The sequence below is a fragment of the Apium graveolens genome, chromosome 1 (assembly GCF_009905375.1).
Source record: "Apium graveolens cultivar Ventura chromosome 1, ASM990537v1, whole genome shotgun sequence".
NCBI classification, from domain to species: domain Eukaryota; kingdom Viridiplantae; phylum Streptophyta; class Magnoliopsida; order Apiales; family Apiaceae; genus Apium; species Apium graveolens.
The window spans coordinates 42,933,682-42,952,269 of NC_133647.1; positions in this window are offsets into that span (position 1 = coordinate 42,933,682).

The window sequence follows — 18,588 nt, forward strand, 5'->3', positions numbered from 1 at the left end:
ACAATTTTGAAACCCAGAGAATCATGAACAACACCAACATCAACCAGATCTACCAGTACCTCCTCAGCCAATAGTAACTTTAAAAGCTTTTCAAAGTGTGAACCCTTCAGCTTTTCATGATACCACTGACCCAGTTGTAGCCAACACCTGGATAAGAGAAATGGAGAGATCTTTAGAATTGGTTAGGTTAGAGGAAGAGCAGAAGACTGTCTATGTTACGTATTTTCTGAAGGGAGAAGTGATCTATTGGTGGGATTCTGTGAAGGCCATGGAAGCAGTTCAGCTAGTTACTTGGGCAAGATTTTAGGATCTATTCTTGGAGAAGTATTATCCCAAGTATATTCAGAAGCAGATGGAAGTGAAGTTTTTGGAATTGAAGCAAGGGAATATGTCAGTCTTGGAGTATGAGAAGAAGTTCAAAGAATTATCAAGGTTTGTGGCCAAGTATGTAGGAACTGAAGAAGAGAAAGCCCAAAGGTTTCAGCAAGGGCTTGAATATTGGATTCGGGATAGAGTGTCGATGTTTGAAATCGATACTTATGCAGGAGTAGTTCAGAAGGCGGCTTTGATTAAAAGTAATTGAGTGCAGTCTAGGAAGGAAAGAGATAAAAAAAGAGAAGGTATTTCAAGGAGAAAGGACGGAATCAGGAGGTCAGATAGACAAGAATATGAAGAGGATTGGATTCCAGAAGGGGTGGAACTCACAGAAAAAAAGGAGAAGTGAGTAAGAAGCAGAATAACAAAGGAAATTTCCAATAGAATCAAGGACCAGCAAGTGAGAATAGGCAGCCAAGGGTTGAATGCAAGCACTGTGGGAAGAAGCATCTGGGAGTTTATAATAAGGTCAACATGACTTGTTATCGGTGCAATAAGAAAGGACATTTGGCAAATGAGTATAGTGCTCAGATAGATTATAAGTCTAAAAGAGTTTGTTTAAGGTCAAAGAATGGAATGAAAGTGGTGTTTAAAGGACAAAAGCAAGAATAATTGTTTCTGACAGCTGTTCAGGCTAACAATTTGCTTAGGAAAGGTTGCGAGGTATTCCTAGCTTATGTAGTGGATTCGGAGAAGGAAGTTCCTAGTATAGAAGCGATTCCAGTGGTGAGAGAGTTTCCGAACGTGTTTCTAGAAGAGTTTCCAGGATTACCGCCAATCGAAAAATTGAGTTTGAGATTAATCTTGCTCCAGGAGCAGAACCAGTTTCTAAGGCACCGTATAAAATGGCCCCAGCATAGATGAAGGAGTTAGCAAGTCAATTGCAAGAACTTTTGGATAAATATAAGGTCCAGTGTATCGCCATGGGGAGCACCAGTTCTGTTTATAAAGAAAAAGGATGGGAGTATGAGACTTGTATAGACTATCGCGAGTTAAACAAATTTACGATTAAGAACATATATCCGCTACCAAGGATAGATGATCTATTCGATCAATTAAAAGGAGCTAAGTGTTTCTCTAAGATTGATTTAAGGTCAGGATACCATCAGTCGAAGATCAAGCTAGAAGATATTCCGAAGACAGCATTCAGGACAAGGTATGAACATTATGAGTTTTTAGTAATGCCATTTGGGTTAATAAATGCCCCAGCAGCTTTCATGGATTTAATGAATAAAGTTTTCAAGAGATATTTGGATAAGTTCGTCGTGGTCTTCATCGAAGACATTTTGATATATTCAAAGTCAGAAGAGGAGCATGAGCAACATTTATGGATAGCTTTGGAGATTCTTAGACAAGAGAAGCTGTATGTCAAATTTTCAAAGTGCGGGTTTTGGTTGCAAGAAGTTCAATTTTTAGGGCTTATAATTGGAAGTGAAGGAATTAGAATGGACCCTAGAAAGATCGAAGCAGTAATGAGTTGGGAGAGACCCAAGACTCCCACAGAAGTAAGAAGTTTTCTAGGATTAGTCGGGTATTACAGAAGATTCATAAAAGATTTCTCAAAGATTGCTACGCCACTGACTAAGCTAATAAGGAAGAACCACAAGTTTGAATGGTATAAGGATTGTGAAGAGTGTTTCCAAGAATTGAAGCAAAGGTTGGTTATCACCCCGATATTGGTATTACCGGATGACAAAGGAGAATTCGTTATTTATAGCGACAATTCACATAAGGGTTTGGGTTGTGTGCTAACAAGGTGATTTTATATGCATCCAGACAGATTAAACCCCATAAATTGAAATATCCTACTCATGATTTGGAGTTAGCAGCTATAGTAATTGCGTTCAAGATATGGAGGCACTACCTGTATGGAGAGAAGTGTAAAATATACACGGATCATAGGATCTTGAAGTATATATTCATTCAGAAGGAGCTCAACATGAGGCAAAGGAGATGGTTGGAGCTTATAAAGGAATACGATTGTTCGATACATTATCACACAGGAAAGGCGAATGTAGTAGCCGACGCGCTCAGCACAAAGGAAAGATTAAATTTGATGGCATTACCAAAGGAGTTGTTTGAATAAAATACAGTCTGATTCAGTTTTTACTTGATGTTGATATTTAGTTTGTTGTTAAATATCAAAGGTGGTATTAATATAGATGACTGATGTTGACTTCAATATGGGATGTGGTGAGCATCAAAGTTCATATTGATATCTAATTTGATATGACATCAAAATGAATATTGATATCAAGAGAATAATCGAATGACCGGAGAAGAGTTATGTACGCAAAAAGATGAGCAAGGGATATTAAAATTTTCATCAAGGATTTGGATTCCTCAAGTAGTTGAACTGAAAATAATGAAATACTGCAGAAAGCTCACAATTTGAGACTTTCAATTCATCCAGGAGGCACTAAGGTGTATGAAGATTTGAAAAAGAAGTTTTGGTAGCTGAACATGAAAAGAGAAATTGTGGATTGGGTTGCGAAATATTATACGTATCGACGGGTTAAAGCGGAACACCAAAGACAAAGCGGGTTAATTCAGCCATTGAAGATCCCAGAATGGAAACGAGAAAATATTGCTATAAATTTTATAGTGGGATTACCTCGGACGAAATCTGGACACGACACCATTTGAGTTATTGTTGATCGCCTTACCAAGTCAGTGTATTTTCTGCCGATCAATGAAAGGACTTCATTCGATAGATTGGTGCATATGTACGTGCATGAGATTGTGTTACGTCACGGCGTTCCAGTATCGATAGTTTCGGATCGAGATCCGCGATTCAACTCAAGATTTTGGAAACAGTTTCAAGAGAATCTTGGCACCAAGCTAAATAGGAGCTTGGCGTATCATCCGCAGACTGATGGTCAAAGCGAGAGGACCATTTAAACAATTGAAGACATGTTACGAAGTTGCGTTATTGATTTTATGGGAAGTTGGGATGAACATTTACCATTGGTAGAGTTCTCCTACAACAACAGCTATCACTCAAGCATTGGCATACCACCGTACGAAGCGTTGTATAAAATAAAGTGATCGCCAACGAATTGGGATGAAGTTGGAGAAGGAGAGATTCTAGGTCCCGAACTGGTCCAACAGATGAGGGAGACAGTCAAACTGATCCAGAAAAGATTGCTTGCTTCTCAAGACAGGCAAAGGAAGTACGCAGATCCTGCTCGAAAGGATGTGAGTTTTCTAGTCGGCGAATCTGTATTGTTAAACGTGTCACCGTGGAAAGGGTTGACTAGATTTGGAAAGAAAGGCAAATTAACACCTAGATATATAGGTCCTGTTGAGATTTTTTTTAACCGAGGAAAGTGGCTTACGAGTTAGTGCTGCCTCCGCAGTATCAGCATGTTTATAATGTCTTTTATGTGTTTTTGTCAAAAAAAAAAAAGAAAAAAAAAAGTATAACCCGGATGTCAATCTTGTAATAGAGTATGAGCCTATAGAAATTCAGGCAGACTTGTCGTATGAGGAGCAACCTGTCAAAATACTCGACTGGCAAGCAAAGAGTCTTAGAAATAAGTCGGTAAAGTTAGTAAAAGTACTTTGGAGGAACCTCAAGGTCGAAGAGTCAACTTAGGAGTTCGAGTCTGATTTGCGTTCCCGGTATCCTCATCTGTTCTCTTAGATTCTGAGGACAGAATCCTTTAAGGGGGAGAGAATGTTACAACTGGTATTTTGTGTAATATTATTTGCGAACTCTGTATAATATTAGAGTCGACAATAAATATATTTATTGATTGTATATTTGTGTGAATGGACTTTGCTGCATTATGAATTACTTTATTTAAAATATGAATTTTTCAAAGCGAGAGTTTTATTAATTTCTCTTATTATTGATTTATAGAGAATATTCTTTACCTTGGGGAAATTATTTTTTTTTAAAATCATTTCATTCACAAATCACAAAAGTGATCTCATAAAATTTCTAAAAAAATCGAGTTATTTTATGGTACAACTTTTATAATTTTCGAAATTTTATTTTATTTTATAAAAAATAAATCTTTGAAATTAGTAGTTTAGTAATTAGCAATTTACATGAATACCCATGCATGCAAATACCCTCCCATTCAACTTAAAGGGCTAAAAAGACAATTCATATCCCACTAACTCTCTTTTATCCACCAAAAGACCAAACTAACCTTACATGCATTTTTGGCTTAGCTTTGGGAGAAGGGCACTCTTGTAAATTCTGAACTCCACTCACATTTAATCAAATCAAAACCACAAAACAAGCACAAGTTGTCATGATCATTTCATTTTTCACTCCACACTTCCACCCTCACCTCACTCTCTCCTCCCTCTCTTCTCTTCCCTCTCGGCTAAACCCCTTCCCCCAACCCCTTCAATTTTTCTTCAATAAATCCTTGCCATTCTAGTATAATTTCACTACTCATTAATATATAATACACTTTCCAAGAAGTTCCATGCTTAGGAGATGAAGTTTAATGCTTGCATGTCTTGTTTTTATGTGATCTCCAAGGAGAAACTCTTTAATTCATGTGGATTAAAGAGTTCTCCATGAGATATACTTTTTATGTGCATAAACTAAGTGTTTCCTTGATTAAAACTCCTTTAAACACTTGCATGCTACTGATCTCTAGTTGTAATGCCATGTTTTACTTTGCATGTTAGAGATAGGGCATTATTTTCAAGAATGATCAAGTTATATATGCTCTCTTTTTCGAAAATATACATGCATGTTTGGTTTGTGATTAAATTCGACCTATATGGGCTAAAAACGAATTATTTCCTTGATATCATTCTTGATCTTAGTTTTTAAAATATAGTATGCATGATCCCTTGAAATAGTTTAGTATTTTAAGTGGAATTTATGAGCTAATAATCCCATTATTTAGTCGAACTTGTTTTTGTGATCATTGTGAGTTGCATGTTAAGTTTTAGTTTGCATGTTGGTGTTATAGGGCATGAATGATCTCCAATATTGGTTGAGGCCTTAGTTTAAAGTCTTATAGAAGTAAATTTGCCTTGGTTGAGATTTAATTCGTGGTTTTGAAGTGGGAGTTAAGTTGGAAAGGCTAGGATAGAATCCTGAAATTTTTCCAGATTTGCATGTGAGTTGTGTGTTGATTTTGAATGGGCATTTCTTAGGAATTGTTAGGCCCAAGCCACGGGGAGTTAGTACTTGGGTTGTAGTTGAGTCCAGAAGCCATTAATTAGAGAAACCCAACCATTTAGTGAGGTGCACACACCAAAACTTAGATTCTGCCAGAACAGGGGACAGATTGAGTTTAGTACGTTTTGGAGATCAAAAAGTTGGATTAAGAGTAAGCCCTCATTAGGAATTGATTACTACTGATACTAGGGAGTTTAAGGAAGAGTTTGAAGTCGAACCATGGAGGTTTAGAGTTAGAACCAATGAGTTTAAGTTAGTCCAAAACAGGGCAGTTTTCAGGACACTCATTTAGAGTTGTGTCAACTTTGAGCTTAGGCCCAAGAAAATCTAGGAAGGCCCTTAGTGTCATTCAAAGTGCACAAGTTAGCTTATAGACTTAAGAATCCAGTAGGTCAATTTTGGTTAGGAATATTCGAGCTTTAGTGGTGTTAAAAACTGAGAGTTGCCTAAGGTGTCGCCATAAGTATGCAAGTGAGAACGCTTTCTTTTAGCGTTTAGTTTTATGGACCCTTTGAGTGAGGCATGAGTGAGCCCTAGTGTTTACATTTAGATATAGGTCAGTATAGTGTTAGGCCAAGGTTTTGGCTAAGAGAATTGGAACCACCAAGTGTAGGCCCTTCAAGAGTCGAGACTAGTTTAGTAGTGTCTCGCAAGTGGAATTGTGGAGATTTGAGAGTGAGATCATTCAAGTCCCGAATAAAGCACCAAGTCTAAATAATAGTATGAGTATACCTATATGTGTTATGTGCTCCAAGGTGCTACTATATGTATATGTGCATGGTGTTGTGTGTTAACTTAGTGTTTTACGCAATATAAGACACCAAGCATTACTTGGAGTCAATTTGTGCATTTGGTGTTAGGGTTGTTTGGTGTCATAAGAGTCCGTAGTAATGAGGGATTCTTATTATTTTGTAGGATCAAGTGAAGATAGGAAGCTTGCCGTCAAGGTCGAGTAGTGCTCCCGTCACTCCCAAGACAAGTCGTGTGTAGTCAAACCTCTCAAGGCAAGTGTCCTTCCCTTGTAAACATTATATTGTGCAAGTGTACTCTTCCTTCGTAATGATAATATGCGAGTGTTTTCCCTTGTTGAATTGATATTATGCAAGTATACTCCTTTTGTTAATTATATGTTATGCAAGTACCCTGAGATACTTATTGGAACCATGATAGCTTGCTTGAATTTGATATTGCCCATTGTTATAAGTACCCGAGCTTGATTTGAGTTGGTATAATTGGTATACCTTGATCACCCCAAACTCATTCAGAAGCATTTCGCACCTTTAATAATCATTCATATACCTTGTTGTATTCCCCTTGACTTAGTCTTTAAATATCCTTATTGATTATACATTATCGAATTTGCTTGCGAACTTGAGAAAGTTAATCCCTTCGAATCATATCACCATTTTCGATTGTTTATCATTTCCCTTCATTAAACCCTGAGATAACGATTCATTTGTACACTTTCCTATTGCCCCTTACTATGATACTCGAACATTGAAATTTCTTTGATACCCTATGATTGTAACCCTAGTTGAGATTCCTACCTTTATGGTTTATTGATTCGAACTCTTTTACAATACTTTCTTCCTTGATTGTTAAACCATTGATATTCATCTTTAATAACCTCTAGTGAGAAGATTGTTCTTCTATCAATAAGAATCTCGTAATCTTAATCCTTTGATTTTTGATCATAACCCTATTATTTGAAATCCTTCGGAATTGGAATGATTGATACCCTTACTTATAATCATTAGAATTTCCCTATGTTAAACTATTGTTACTCAACCCTGATTATTCCTTTAAATCAGTAAATTGTTCCTTTGCATTGAACCCTGAATTGATTTCCTCACCTTGATAGTTCAATTCTTCTGGCAATAAACCTTGACTTAGTACAACTGTTGTTGAGTTTGGCTTAGAATTCCTTAAAGAAGTACTCAATCCTTTCATGCCTAAAGAGCTTTTAAAATGATATTATTTCTGGCATCAAATTTTTATCAAACTGTAAAGTTTTTAAAAGCCAAATTGTCAAAGGGACAATAAATGTTTTCTTGAGAATAGTGAAGATGTTACTGTTTAAGAAATTTATTATCAATCGGCATCAGTTTTTAAAATGATTAAAAAGTTGGGTTTTCAGTCCCAAAGGGGGACAAATGTTTTCTTTAGATAGTGGATCTGGACTGAGACGCGAGTCCTTTCCACACTTAAATTGTAGGCTTAAAAGTTGCCTAGGGATCCCATTAATGTTTTAGAACCCAGCGAGGTTCGGGATTACTTCGCGGCTGATCACCGGCTGTAATCCGTAGCGTCATAAAATGGTTTTTGGATTAAGAAATGATTTTGGAAATGTTTTGTTACAAACAAATGATGCCATCACCCAAAAGTTCATCTCTTATTGCTATTAGCTCAATCTTCACATTGTCACTCTTTCATATGTATCTTGATTCATATTTTGTATCATATTTTTTAGCACTTGCTGAGCATTTAGCTCACTACTTGCTTTCACCCTGATATTACAGCTAGCAGCTATGGTTAGATTCAAGCAGACCGCTCGTAAGTCCACTGGAAATGCTGAGGCTTATTTGAGAGCTCAGGTAGGTAGCTGAAAGTCTATTGTGAGGACCGGTAGTTATGAAGTTGTATTAGTTTGTAGGGTTGGACTGTTCTTCAAACACTAAACCTAGCGATCCTGGATATTGTCTGTAAACAGCCTTTTGTAATATTATTTTATTATTAAGTCATTTATATTGTTAAGTGTAATTTGGGGCTGTGACACTTGCAGTTGGGTTCAACTATTGGGTTGGGCTCTACAGTGGGCTAACTGTTATAATTTTAATTCCTATTTTCTTTTTCTGCAGGAAAATAAATGAATAATATTCGTGAAATCAAAACTTTCGTTGCGGAAAATAATATTAATCGGTATAATTTATTTAGGAACCCGTATTATATCGGGCGCCAATAAATTGTGCCGCCGTTGACGATGAACTTCGGTGAGTCAACGGTGGACGGTGATGACGTTGTTCTGAGTCCTAAATTTTATAAATAAATAAAATGATTACGTAAAATGTTTTCAGACTTAGATAATTAATTTTGATCGGTGTTGGGATGTACGTTGTATAAAATGGTGGAGTGATAATGTGAAGTGCTGTGATTGTTGACGTCGATTGTAATCGATGGGTAGTCTTATAAACAAAGGAGTTGCTGCCAAAATTTTCTAAAAATATATTTGTAAACGTACATAATTATATTATACGTGTTAACCGTATTTATGTTTGGGTTATGTGGTTACGTGATTATGTGTATAATAACTATACGAGTCGGGTTATCAAATTGGGTAATTAGGATTTAAGGATATCAAGCATGTCGATATAACTGAATAGGTTATTCTGTATTTGTAGATCCCAGTCGAGTTTCCCAGGATCGAAATCAGCGTGAAAGCTACTTAGGGTTTGATAAAGCGTTGCAAGGCAAGTACCCCTGACCATTCTTTTATGGTTCAGTACGTATGAATAGCTAAACGTTTTATTTTCGTAATGGAACAAAAACGTGTTAAGTTACGTATCCCCCTGTAGTTATAAATCACTGTTTTAAAATTATTTTGGGGAAAAGTAACTTCGAAAGGTACCTATCTCGAATGGAATGATTTGCTAAATGGATTTTATATGTGTGCTGGTTAAATAAATGATTTTGAAAATGAGGTAGGTACAAGTGTTTTGAAAATTGGAGAAAACGGTCAGATATGGGATACATTGGGGCCAGAGTAGGCCTATTGAGGTGGCGTAAGAGGCTAATTCGGTTGCGCGCAATATAAAACCGATTAGTCCAGCAGGTTAGAGACCTAGCTAATCTCTAAGTTTTGGAACAGGTAAATGGGATGGCAGTTAGAGTCGTCTGGTGTTGATAGCCTGATCAGCTGTCTTCACATATCCGCTACGTATCTGATTTGGATTTGTGATTCGTGTAAAAGCATAAGTAGTTGATACAACGGTTTTATAAAAGTGATTAGCATGCTAAAATTTAACTCTGGAATTTACACAGCACACTACTCTGTTGTTTTGATAAAGCATGCTAGTTAGTAATATCCAATTATATCCGATTTTGATTATAAAATGTTGATATCATGATTACAGCTCTGTTCCTATTATTGTTACATTACTGCTTTTAATCCGTTATTCATATGTTGGTGCTGCTGAGAGATTATGCTCACCCTTGCAAACTGTTATGTATATCTCGCAGATGCCTAGAAGACCAGTCAGACAGACCCATATTCCCGCCCCTACTGGACCGGCTCCTCTGAGGTAGTTTGTATCAGGCCATGAGGTCTGATGAGTTGCTGAATAAAGTTAGAGTGTGTTAGATGTTAAATAAATGGTTTGTATTAATGAGAACCTGAATTATACTTGAACCTGGATCGGATCTTGGTTTGGGGTCAAGTTAGTATATTTTAATAATAATTCTGTTTTTTATATTTTTGGTAATTGTGTTTGGTGACGTCAACTCCTGATCCCGGGGTTGAGGCCGTCACATGTAAGCTTTGAAAATAATCTTCTTTGTGATCTTATGAACTACTTCATAATGAGTATCATAGAACACAATATAGAAACCTCTGTCAGTAATTGACTGATGCTTAACAGATTATGCTTTAGTCCATCTACTAGAGCAATGTTTTAGATGATGACATTTCCAATGATTATATTGCCATATCCCAGTGTTTTTCCTACATTTCAATCACCATAGGAAAGCACTGGGCCAACGTTCTCCTCATATTCTCACAACAGGGATTTAGTTTCATTCATATATGCAGAACAACCATTGTCCAGTACAAGCACATTCTTCTTGTTTCCCTGTAATCAGAAATATGGAAATCGGTTAGCATTTTTCAGATGCCGCACTTGTTGGGTCCTTTTTGACATCTTATGTATTTTTGCAGCAGAAGATTTCTTATCAGGAATTGATCCATCAGGAATTGCTCCAACAGGATTTGTCTTGACAATTTTAACCCTATAAGATGTATACACAATCAGTTTAGCTTTTTTATTTAAAACAACAATTTTATTGAATTTAGGTAAAGGACAATAATTATTATGATACAGACTATGATAATCTTTACAAGTGTAAATAGAAAGCCAAATTCTACCACAGTGAGAACAAGGGTTTTGTGGTTTGTAAAATACTGATCTCCCACTAATATAAGACTCGGGAATCTTAGAAACTTTCTTTTTAGGCTTCTTGTAATCAATAACAATATAATTATTATTACCACATTAAAATAAGCTATTATAGGAGCATCATGAATGTACTTATAGTTGCTTGCCTAATTTATTCCTTGTTTACCATTTCTACCTCCCTTAGACCTAGATTTGTGAGTCCTAGTAGTTACCTCACAAATTTTCTTGTCTAACTGATTTTTAGAAAGAAGTCCTATATTCTTGCTTTTCTTCTCTTTTATTTTAGGCTCTTCTTTTTTTTTATTAGAAAATTTAGGTTCCGCTTTCTTCTTACTAGGATTTTTAGAGGTAGAACCAACTTCATAAACAAACTTTACTCCATTTTCATTAGTTCTCATAAACTTAACAGAAGTATTGTTATTAATAACCTTATTGATATTCCTATCAGTAAATTTTTTATAACCTAGACGTTCTTTTCCAATTCTTATCATTGATGAAACTATGAACTTTTCTACCCGAAGTCATCCATGTTTTAAATACCTCTCTTTCCTTCTCAATAACTTCCTATAGTCTGGCATACTTGATGTTTATCTGAGTTTCATTATGTTGGGCCTTTTTACATGCCTTTTCATTTTCATTCATTCATATTAACTCGGCTTCTAAGAAATTATTTCTTTCTATAAGCTTCTTATTTTCAGCAACTAAATTGTTACATTCAATAGTCTTACCTTTAAAAGTAACATGCAAAGAGTATAAGAAAGTTTTTAGTTTAGACATATTATTAGTATTAATAGGGAAAACAACTGAAGGTACCTTATCAGTTCCTGAAGCATCATCTCCATGAGTTTCCATGAGTGCATAGTATTCATCATCATTGTCAGTTCCCGATTAATCAATCCAATCTTTGTTGTGACTAAAGCTTTTTCAGTTGATTTGGGGCACTCAGTAGCCAAATGTTCCTTTTGATTGCAGTTGTAACAAGTCACATTGGTTTTGTCAAACTTCCTTCCCTTGGTGTACGGTCTTTCATTCTTTCTGAACTTGCCTTGGCCATCTCCAGAGTACTTTCTGTTAAAACCATCTTTTCTTTGTGGTTTTGTAAACCTCATCCTTCTAAAGCCTTTCACCAGCATTGCAGCTATCTCGATAACTTGAGGATCATCTAATTCAATCTCAGAATCCTCGTCAGTATCTGTGTCAAGATCTGATGAATCATTAGTATCTGACTCTTCCATAATGTTCCTTGTTCTTGACCTCTCACTTATCTTTCCTTGCCTTTATGAGTCTCAGCATTTAGAGCCACAGGCTTTATCTTCTGACCCTTCTTATTTTTCCTTTGTTGGATCTCTAGTGTCAGTAAATCAAGATCATATTGATGCCTGATTATTGAGGCTTGGGTATCCCAATCTTCTGGAAGAGCTCTCAGAAACTTGGTGTTTGAGTCTTCTCTATCATACTCTTTTCCAACCAATGATAGATCATTCAACAATGTCAATAATCTATCATATATGTCAATAATCAACTCATCAGCCTTGACATCAAATTGCTCATATTCTTGCACATGAACAGCTCTTCTATTCTTCTTTATTGCCATTGTACCTAGGCACTGTGTCTCCAAAACATTTCATATCTCTTTTGCAGTCTTGCAGGCAATCACCCTGTTGGACATCACATTGTCCAAACTATTGTGCAGAATATTCCTAACTTTTGCATTCTTAATTATTGAAGCCTTCTCAGGATCTGACCACTTTGATTTTTCGTTCCTGATATAGTGTTCAGGAACATCTGGTGTCATAGCCACAGTTTTCATAGGGTATGGAGGTCCCGTTTTGATAATATCAACATATGCATTATCAATAGCTTCCAGGAACATCTACATCTTTACTCTCCATGTAGAATAATCAGCTTTCTTCAGGATGGGAATTTTCATGCTTTCATACTTACTTCCAGACATCTTGACCTTTTCAAATCAATAAATATTTGACCACTCTGATACCACTTATTGCCCAGTAAAGTAATTGTTTAAGGGGGTTGGATACAATTACTAAAAAAATTGATTTAACAGAAGTAAGCACAGATGAATCAAATAACAATTTATATTGATCTTTAATAAAATATTACAAAACTCTCTCAAGGAAAATATTCTTAAGAGCTGCTAGGTTATAGAATACTTGATTTGTGCATGTACCACAAAGTGATAACCTATTCTGTGTTTATATACTATAAAACTACAATCAATCTCTATCAATTACAAGATATGTTACAATATAACTCTTCTACTTTCTATACTTATCTAAATCAACTACGATCCTATAAATCAGCACATTCTGATTTATCTCGCAGCTCTGACTTGTCATCTAAGTCATATTCAACGGATAAGCTAATCAACGGATATATGTTAGAGCTTCAACGGATATTTATATGTAAACATCAACAGATGGCTGAATAGAGTATCAACGGATGATACCGAAGCTTTCAACGGATAATCATATACTGACAGTTGATCATATCCTGATTGTCAGATAGATCCTGATTCTCGACGTAGTCAATTCAAAATAATGCATGAATTAATCATGTGATATGGTCATCCAAATATGTATTATGATTGTTATCCATGTAAAGTCAATTAATCTTTCTATCTTGTCAGATTAGTTGTATACGTGTGTAATTCGTTTTAACCTTTCTATGTGATCATGGGGTTATACGGGTAGCAAAACTTATTTCTATGTGGTCATGACAGGTTCTTTATAGGTTAATTTCAGAACATATCAGATGAATTTTAGAACTGTGTTATAGATTTAGGGTGGATTTACATGTTTTTCAACATGTTTCTTTAACTGCTTACAAACAAACCTTCTTCTTATTTAATACTTAATTTAGTTCTCTAGATAAACAAACCAAATCAATCTTTATTACTATTAGAAGAAGAAAAGAGAAGTGAGCCCTTGATCCTCGTCGTAGAACGATAACATACTCATTTTAAATTATAAACGACACAAAAAATGTTTAAGTTTAGTCACATCAATTTTTGGCTCCGCACCTCCGAGGATTGAAATCTGCTTTTCTTTTCTTTTATTTTTTTATACATATATTTTTATTTTTCTTTTCCGTCTTTTCTCTGCCTACTACTTGTTGTGCTTCAAGTATATGTGGAATTTGACTAATTGAGATGGCTGTAATTCCAACACTTCGTGATGATGTTGCTGTGTCAATTACTGGTATTGAGCATTATTGTATGGTATTTTGTAGCTCAGCCGAAGGGAATAGTAGTATTTTGAGCTCAAGCAAAACCATCTTCCGAGGTTATCAGTCTTCCATGATTTTCCTACTGAAGAACTATTGTGCAAGACATGCGTGTATAATAACAAGATTGAGTCATATTGACAGCCCTAAGATTAAGTTGTTTGATAATCAATATTTGTATTCTATAATTGTATTCCTTGAGTCTGTAAAAATGTTTAGTAGATTAGACTGGAGGTTTTTCCAGTGAACAATTTTTGAGCTAAGGAATAAACTCTGGAAGAAGATCAAGTTATGATCATGCCTCCGAGAAAAGTGTAGCAGCTTGGAGTTGAATAATGTTGTTCTAGGAAACATATTCTAAGTCAAAATATCAACAAGTCACATATCAAGGGATATCGAGAAGTCTGTCGAGAAGTCCAAAATGACTTGTAGAGAAGTCCCAAGAGATATCAACAAGTCATTTTTGCATGTAGAGCTCTCAGATATCGACAAGTCAAATGAGGATATAGAGAAGTGGAGATATCGACAACTCAATACCTCATGTAGAGATCTCAGAGATATCGACAAGTCAAAATGTCTATGTAGAGATCTCAGAGATATCGACAAGTGATTTCTATATTTAGAGATCTCAGAGATATTGAAATTCAAATTCTTCATGTAGAGACCTCAAGATGTCGATAAGTCAAAAGCCCATATAGAGAACTGGAGATGTCGACAAGCCATTCTGCATGTAAAGAACTAGAGACCTCGATAAGTCATTTATATATGTTGAGAACTCGAGATATTGATAGGTCATTATACTTATCGATATTCACTTCTCTATAGAAAAAATGAGATCTCAACATACTATCTCAAATTCAGAATACAGACAAGTTCAAGATTCAAGATTATCAGTCAAAAAATAGTTCATTCACTGAATTGGAAAAACTACAAAAGCAGCTTGAAGAATACAGGATCAAGGGACAAGATTCACTGGACAAAGGATGGTGATAGACCTGTAAGATTCTGCATAGATTTTCTAACACCAGAAAAGAAAATAGACAAGGTTGCTTTAGAAATTGGTTCAATACATTTTAGTGCAAGTTTTGTAAACCCGTGTTGCTAGTCTATAAAGCATGCACGGGTCCTTAAATTAATGGTAACAAAAAGATATAGAAAAATCTTGTATTCTCTCAAAATAGCAACTGAGTTCTTATTTTCAAAAACACAGATTTGTGGCAAGACAAACTTAATTAATACAATTAAGTGAGTTTTTGATATACCGTGCTTTGTGTGATTTCTGTTAAGCATAATATCTCCACATTTCTTAACTACTCTGTTCAACCATAATCCAAATAGTTTTAATAGCCAAGTAAAATCCAAGAAACACATTCACCCCCCCCTTCTGTGTTATATTTCTTTGCATTCAATATCTAACAAAAAGCAAATTAACATCTTTCTAGGTTTCTGACGATTATTGAGTGTATGAGACCTGATATGGCTGTTAGGCACAAAGCATGCACTAATAATTCACGCAAGTATACGCATTCGCAAGTAATATAGAATAATTTCTAGTTCATTCCCACTGAGACTCAGACTAATTATGTTTAATAAACACTTACTCACCAATGTATAATTACTTCTCAATGTCAAGATAATAACACTTAAGGTTGATTAACTAATTAATAACTACGATTAACTACGAGAATTAAACACTTAAATTAACACTTGAATTAACAATATTAAACACACATGAGATCGTAACTTCATTACTACTTCCTTCAATAGTCATTGTTATTACCCTTAGCATGTAACGGTGATGACATTAATCGAACAACACGAAACTGATAAAAGCCAACTTGCGTTGCACAAGTACCATTTTACCAAGCATCCACAATTAAGATAGAAGTTGAATAGGCATCAATTATGTTGAGACCCTATATGTCTACAAAATTTGACAACATAACAATTTAAGCGCAAGTTATTTATTATGATTACATAGGGCAAGTAAAATGATTAGAGTTACCCACTAATCATGCATACAATACATGAACCTATGCTAGCATGGCAAGTTCTAAATCTCAAGATTCACTGTCGCTTCACAAGAGATTAACAGGCTATCTTATATGTTCGCGACACACATAAGACGAATAAGCACAACCAATACTAGATATCATACAACCATCACATACTAAGGTATTAAACAATTAACCAAAGAATTCCATAGTAAATCCGCTACGACCTCATGATCATGATTAGCCTATGATAGAACTCATCGTCACCACAGGTTTATATGAAAACATGATAATAACACAACAATAAGAACTAATAAAAATACTTATTAAAACCAGAGTACGTCACAAGAGTATTAAGGTTCAAAGTAAAGAAAACTAGCATCCACTATTACAACGAATAAAAGAATCACAAGATAACGTATGCTTCCACTTCTTCGTTGTGGTGTGCTAAAACGGTCTTTTTAATCTTCTCTCCTTGCTCCTTGCTTGATTGATACTTGTTCTTTTTTGCTTGTTATTGTGAAACGTTTCCCAAGATTGCTTATATAAGAATCCACAAGAAACAGCGTCGTCAGAAGCCCACTAGAAGTCTAATTAGAAAAATCCAGAATTAATTATTCTGACCCCAAGAGGCCGCCCCAGGTCCCAAGCGGGCACCTGCACCTCCAGGCAGTCGCCCCACATCCCAGGCGGGCGCCTGGACAGCTTCTGGAAAATTCCAATTTATGGTCCTGATTTTGCTGATTTCTTCGCACAACTCCCCGCAACTGATTCCAAGTACTTCTCTATGCTTATTTTGATGAAATCCCCATACATTCGCAAGTTATACCCTGAAATGCAAAAACACTAGAAAAATGCATCAAATACATAAAATACTTGATTTCAAGACATCAATTCAAGCCATTATAAGACGTTCTAAGTGTTATAAAATTCCACTTATCAATGGCGGATCCTGAAATTCTGAAGATGAAAGCTTTTTATTTTTCTCTCGATGGAGCTACTTTAGAGTGGTTCGAGTATTTGCCTATGGTATTCATTACTTCTTGGGACAAGCTGGCAAAAGAATTTTTGCTTAAGTTTTATCCAGTGACTAGAGTGATGAACATGTAAAGTCAAATAGCTGGAATTCAACAATTTACAACTTAAACATATATTGAGTACTATGCTAGATTCCAAAAGTTGCAAAAGATGTGCTCTCAACATGGTTTCACCAAGGGGAGTTTATTACACTTCTACTATCAAGGTCTTCTTGAAGGTGAGAAGAGACTACTTAATTCTGCTGCTAGAGATGTTTTTGTGGATCTAACTTATGATGATGCGGAATAGTTAATTGCTAAAATAGCTACTAACGAGCTGCAATATAGGACTCATCCAAATTCAGATTCAATTCTACAGGTTGAATCCGATGAAAGGTTGACAAAAATTGAGCAAAATCTAAAGGGGATGAGTGCATTATTTATAAGTCGAAGAACACCACGACCTCAAGTATGTGGTATTTGTGCAACTTTTGACCATTCTAATAACTCGTGTTCACACTTGACTGCACCTTATTATGAGCATGTCAATGCCATCGGGTATGGGTATCAAGGAGTATTAGATATGAAGTGCAATACAGAGGGGAGGGTGAATGTGTTTTCTTGATTTTCTTAATTATATGAAAGAGTTCGTTTCTTTTAGAACTTAATAGCTAGAGTTTAATTTGCACTGATAAAATACTAAATGTAAAGAAACGAGTAGTTTATCAAAAACTCACTTTATTTATATTAAATTAAATTTATTTATGCTACAAATCTGTGTTCTTGAAAATAAGAACTCAGCTTCTTATTTTGAGATAATACAAGATTTTCTAGATTATAATGAAAACTGACAAATTTACAAAGTACAAATTTTATACATTCTTGTAGTTACATTCAGAGTTGAATTTAGATAATTATATAAATTTCTCATAACCTGGCTGTTCTCTAATCAAATCCTTGAGTTTGACAAGACACTCAAGTTCTTCAATAATTTCAATTTCTCTTAGAGCTTCTACTAGTTTGAGCCATTCATTAAGTGAGTAACTGTCAAGATACTGTATCTTGTACCTTGATAATTTATGAGTCTTAACATTCAGAAATACACCATTAGGACAAACTCTGCTCAACCTTTTAGCCTTTAGCTCATTAGACCTCTGCTCAAACATCTCAATTTCCTTGGCATATTTCATCTCATTTGCTTCCCTCTCAACCTTTTCTCTAGCATGTCTTTCATCTCTCTCTTAACCTTTTAGCTAATCCAGCCTTTCGCATCCTGGTAAAAGCATCATTTGTATTCATCAGATTGATTATCATTTCAAGCTCTACAGTGAAGTAGTTTCCAATAACTTCTTCGTTGAGAAAGTTGAATATGACATCCTTAAAGTAGATTCTTACTTCTCCCAAAGATTCAACACAAACTTTTACTATTTCTTCAGCTAGTTGTTTGTTATAGTCATCATCTATTATATTTTCAGAGATAATTAGAAAATCATCCTAATTAAAACAGTTCCAAAGAGCACCAGCTTCAACTTTTCTTTTCTTTGCTTTTCTCCCAGTGGACTTGAAATGAGTCTTAGTTGGAGGTTTGGATGAAGTAGGTTTGAGGAGTTTCTTTAAAGAGGTTTGGTTTGTTGTGA